Source organism: Cibotium barometz, chromosome 49 (assembly GCF_041138505.1).
Source record: "Cibotium barometz isolate CiBa-2024 chromosome 49, ASM4113850v1, whole genome shotgun sequence".
NCBI lineage: Eukaryota > Viridiplantae > Streptophyta > Polypodiopsida > Cyatheales > Cibotiaceae > Cibotium > Cibotium barometz.
The window spans coordinates 7,048,201-7,053,730 of record NC_141094.1 but is presented as its reverse complement, the minus strand read 5'-3'; positions in this window follow the sequence as shown (position 1 = coordinate 7,053,730).

The window sequence follows — 5,530 nt, the reverse complement described above, 5'->3', positions numbered from 1 at the left end:
GCTGCTCACTGATAAGCTCAAAGGTGATGGGTTGAGCAGTGGAAGGGGTCACTCGTAATGTCCTCGTTGTTGCTGATGGGGGTGTCAAAGCTTCCATGCGTTGTGCTTGGCATCCAAGTTGGGCCAAAGGATATGGATGTCCATGCAGTCTGTTAACCTGTTTGATGGGTTGGAGTTGTCGATCAAGCAAGACCTTGGAATATTGCTCTCTGAGATCAATGGTTTGAGAAGAAAGGGCCGACACTAGGTAGGCTACTCACCCATAAGTTTGAAGGTGATGAGTTGAGTAGTCGACAGAGTCACTGGTAACCTCCTCATTTGCTGACGGGGGTGTTAGCGATTCCATGCATTGTGCTTGGTGTCCAAGTTGGGCTGAAGGATATGGATGTCCATGCGGTCTGTCAACCTGTTTATGGGGGCTTCTTGGAGTTTTTGATCGAGCACGATGTTGATGGCCTGCTTAAACTTCGTGCAATCCAAGGGGTCACACTAGCTGAGAGGGTTAAGGAATGGCTCTATTTCTTCGTTTTCCTGCTGCTACGAGGGTAGCAGGGGGATCTTGCCTTCCTCTAGAGGTGTTGGGGAAGGGAGGTTGGGGAGTGATTGTGATGAGGATGGAGGGGCTGTTGACAAAGAGGGTCCCATGGCAAGGGTTGTGGTAAGGAGAGGTGGGGGCCTTGCTGATGTTGAGGGAATATCCTTTAGCTTGAAGGGGAAGACCAAATGAAGAGTAAGGGTGGGGGTGAAGGAGGGGTTGGTGATAGATGAGGATTAAGTATGTGGGGGGGGTGAAGGAGGGGTTGGTGATAGATGAGGATTAAGTATGTGGGGGGGGGGGGTGTAGAGGATGGTGAGGAAGAAGGAAAGGATGGTGGTCCCTAGTGGTGGTGGGGGTGGCGGTGGTTTTGGGAACTCATGTTGGGTTGGGATGGATGAGGGGGGTTGAGGTTACGAGGGTGGGGTGGCTCACTGGGGGCTGAGAGCATCTCCTACGTTATTGTTGTCGTCGCGTCGGAGGAATTGTCCGGACACTTGGAGTAGAAGTAGCAGTGGGCGTTGTGAGCCTCTTGGGGGGAGAAGTCCAAGGGGAATGCCACATGGAAATCATCAAATCAGATGATCCAAGTGGCATGGATTATCTAGGGCTAGAGGTGGCACCTATGGTAGAGGATAACAAGGCCTTGGTGGGTCTAAGGGGGAGCTTAACAGTGGAGGGATTTGTAGATAGTTTTCCATCCCCAATGGTGGAGGAAGTGCAGGGCTTTGGCGGTGCAAGACGGGAGGGTACAGGTAGGATCAAAGCACATTGAAGACGGTGAGGTCAATGGTTTCATCAGTGGGGGTAGGGTTCCAGCACACCAAAGAAGGTGGGCCTAGTTGACGAGGTTGGTTTAGAGGGGGTGGACAAGGAAGTCAAAGAAGGTGGTGGGTTTAGAGAAACAGATTTGGCCCTAAAAGAAAAGGATGGCAAGAAAGGAAAATGGAGGCCTCAGGGGGGGGTCACTCATAAATATGTAGACATAGCATGTGAGTTCAACAGAATGGATTTTTAAAATCCTTATTTTACACATTTTTTACATACAAAAGGGTACCATTTAAAGGAGGTATTCACAGATTGAAGTTGGTGCAGGAGCTCAGTGAGGGAGGCAAGGGTGTTAGTGAGGATAGCTTTGTGGTCCTCCAAGGCTGCTTAGAGGTGATGATTGGCCAAAGTGGCCTCATGGATGGCCTCTTGGGTCTACCTCTGCTGGTTAGCTTTCACAAAAACATCATCATCTGGTGCTGCAAAGGTGACCTGCTCTGCTCCTACTGCTTGTGCATGTAATCTGTCATCTGGTTCATTAGCTCTCAAGCTAGGCTAGAGAATCCCTTGGTAAAATTGGGTACCACCCAATTTTACCACACTAACTCCATATTTGGATAAAGATGGGGTTGGCCAACTCGATCCGGCGGACCTTGGCCACTTCTCCAATATTGGGTCATTTGCTGCATCATCAAGGCCATCTTCAACTTGTTGTTGTGAGAAGGACTCCTTGCCTTTCCTATCAGATCTTGTGCTAGTAGTTTTGAATGATGCCTCGGATGTGCCCTCATGCAGTTCTTGTGAACGAGTTTCCTTAAAATTATCCTCAAAGTCTATAGCTCTTCTTAAAGGAGGTGTGAGCCAAAGTGTATAAGAAATTGTGCAAGGGTACATCCTCAAGGCCCTCAAGGCCTTCAAGGAACTTGCCGAGGATCAACCTCTCATTTGAGAACTTACTTCTATCGGTATAGTGGGAATGGAGGTATCTCACCTGGTTGATATAGTCCCAGATGGTTTCCACATCCTTCTGTTTTACATTGTGTAGTTGCTCAGCTGGGCTCCATCAGGCTCCTTGGTGGGAGTATCTACCCTTTAAGGCCTCTTTTAAGGCTTCAAAGGTGGCCTTAACCTTAACCTTTAGTGATCTAAACCACTTCCCAACTTTGCCATCTAAGGTGAGGCCAAAGGCACTCACCTTAACTTTGTCATCCATGTGGCCAAATGCCTCACAGATCTGATTAAAAATTTCCAAATGTGGTATGGGATCTCCAGTTCCATTGAACTTGGTGATTAATTTAGAAATGTTGGCCGATTTCTTTCGTTTTTATCTCGGCCCTTTTGTTGGCTGAATTGGTGCTAGGGTAGCATTACTCCGATAGCTATCCCCCTCCCAATTTCCATGGCTATCTTCAACATTTCAGGAGTCAGCCCCTGCCATAACTGGAGCTGGTGTAGGTTGGGTTAAGATAGGCGACGAGGGTGGATAATTGTAAGATTCCTCCTAGCCCCTCAAGATGTCTAGTTGCTTCCCCTGTAATCAATCCCCTTTTTAGAATTAAAAAAAATTCTTGTTTACTGTTTTGGCCTAGAGAGAGAAAATATTCTAGAGAGAGGTAACTCAATTTTTAGATATCTTTGGATGGAAAAATATCCTTTCCTATTAAACTAAATTCTCCCAAAACAGAAGTTTAAAAAGAATTATCTAAGGTGCATTGGAAATAAATTATAATCTCCTCAAAAGGCCTTAGCCTAAGGGTCCAGATTTTTTGAAAATTTTGGATTAAGGCTCTGAGGGACCAATTAGATTAATCCAAATGTAGAGAGGAGATAAATTGAAGAAATAAAGAAAAATCCCCCAAAAAATGAGTAAATACTCACATAAGATGAAGAGTGGACTAAGGACCAAGGAAAATAGTTAAAAAACTAATTTTTGACACCTCAAAATGGGGATTCCCCCTCATGAAGAAGGCACCTTTTTTCTCATCATTGCTTTCCATTTTAAATAAAAAAATGAGATATTTCATCTCTCCTCTCTCCTAGTTCAAGTATAGTTCCAAAAAGTAAGTTGAACTAACCCAAAAATGGTCAAAAATTAACCAAACTGATCTGATTCCTCCCTCTAGCTTTTGATGGTGATGAAAAGATGTAAGAACCTCCCCTTCAGTCTCTTGTAATCATTCCCCCCCTTCAGAATGGAAAAAGATCTTGTTTGACCCTTTTTGGTCTAGAGAGAGAAAATATTCTAGAGAGCGGTAATACAGTTTTGAATTATTTTTGGATAAGTATTTTCTTCTAGCCAATAGGTAGTGATCCCCTGAAAGTTCTAAGCCTTATTAAATTGTTTTGAATTTAAAAGCTCACATGAGGGGAAGGTTCCTTAATTATGAGTTTTGAGATATTTTAGGAGACTTTTGGGAGGTTTTGTGACACCTCGGGAGGAGAGGGAAAACCCCTCATCAAGAAGGCACCTATAAATCACATCAAGGAGGCATTTTTTAATTCAAAAATATCATAAAGTGGCTAGATATTTCATCTCTCATCTCTCCTCTTCCAAACTAGATATTTCATCTCTCATCTCTCCTCTTCCAAACTAGATCAAAAAGTGGGCAAAACTAGTCTAAAACTGTCCAAATTGGATCAAACTGAAGCTAGAAGCCTCTAGATCCCAGTTGGGCTTGGTTTGGTGGCCTTCCTCACCTATAAATAGAGCCCCATCCCTTTGTATTTTCATCTTAGAGTAATTCCATGCTAGTGTAATTTTTATTTTAGTGTATTTCCTTTATCCCTCTCCCTCTCCCTTGCCTCTCCATTGGGAAGCTTTGGTGCTTCACTAAACCTCTTCTTCTCTTGAAGATTACCCTCTTCTCTTGGTGGCCAAGCCTATTCCTTGAGGGCTACACATCTTTTGCAAGGTAAGGAATCAAGCAAACCAAGGGTACTAAGCCTAAACAATGAACTTTATTCTCTCTTTTTGATGTTACTCTTCTTCCTAACCTCTCTCATGTTGGGGAAGCTTTTGATTTTATGGTTTTCCTCTTAAAACCATGATTTTCTTGATTGATGTTATTGTTTAGATGAATTAATTTTTTGCACCATTTGGTCAGCCCTCCCACTTCAACCAAACATAACGAGTTTTAGCATCAAGATATCTTTGACCCCATCTTTTCGCATCGTTTGGCGATGACCTCCTCAACACCATGGAGCAGCATGCAGGTACTTCAGCAATAGGTCTATTGTGAGATCTTGGATGAAACACCTAGTGAAAAGCCCCTTGACTTGACGCTCAAGGGGTGATGTGAATTAGGTTTCTTCAGTGTTGTAAGAGAAAATTTTAATATAGATTTTGATTTAGAAGCTCTTATTAATCAATGTAAGTTCTCAATTCATAGAAAATGGAGGGAAGCTATGACAAAATCTTTATCATTAGAAAATGAATTATGCATAATAAATTTTATGCTAAAAGTGGAGTTTTGGGCATTATTCATTTACTAGAAAAATATTAAACAAGGTTATGCACAAGTTTTATAGATTCATTCAATTTATGAATTATGGAAATGATTATGAATATAATTCATTTAGATAAAAATGAATTAGTATGTGTGCATAAGTATTTTATGCTAAAAGAGGAATTTTCACGATATTTTATTTTGGGGAATATTGAGAAAAGAATGTGGAAATATTCATAGAAATGCATCGAGAAAACATGGATAAATTTTAATCAGAAATAGGAAACATGAGCATATTAAACTTTTGGAAAATTTAAGAATAAGTCTAGAATCTCGAGAAATAGAATCTTAAATACACTCTGAACGGGAAAAGAATTTCCTAGAAAATGACTAGAAACATACTTAGTTGGATGAATGTAAATACTTGTGACTGACTTATTCCTAGATACCCTGGAAAAGGATTCTAGAAGTCTTGAAAGGATCTAGGATCCAAAAGTGAACGGAAATTTTGACTTAAATGAATTGAGTTGAGAAAAAATTGCCTTCAACTAAGCCAAGTAATGGCCAAGACTTAGAAAGTTCCCTCAGTATGAAAAGTAGAGTAACTGTAATCTTAATGTGGTTGATTGTGGAACAAAAATTTTGATAAAACTAGATCAAGGAAAGTTGATAATCAAACTTGATTCACTTAAAGCAAAAAGAGACCATCTTGTTTATGGAGTGATGTGTGGGATGTGTGGGATGATGTGGTTGATAACTAGATCAAGGAAAGTTGATAATC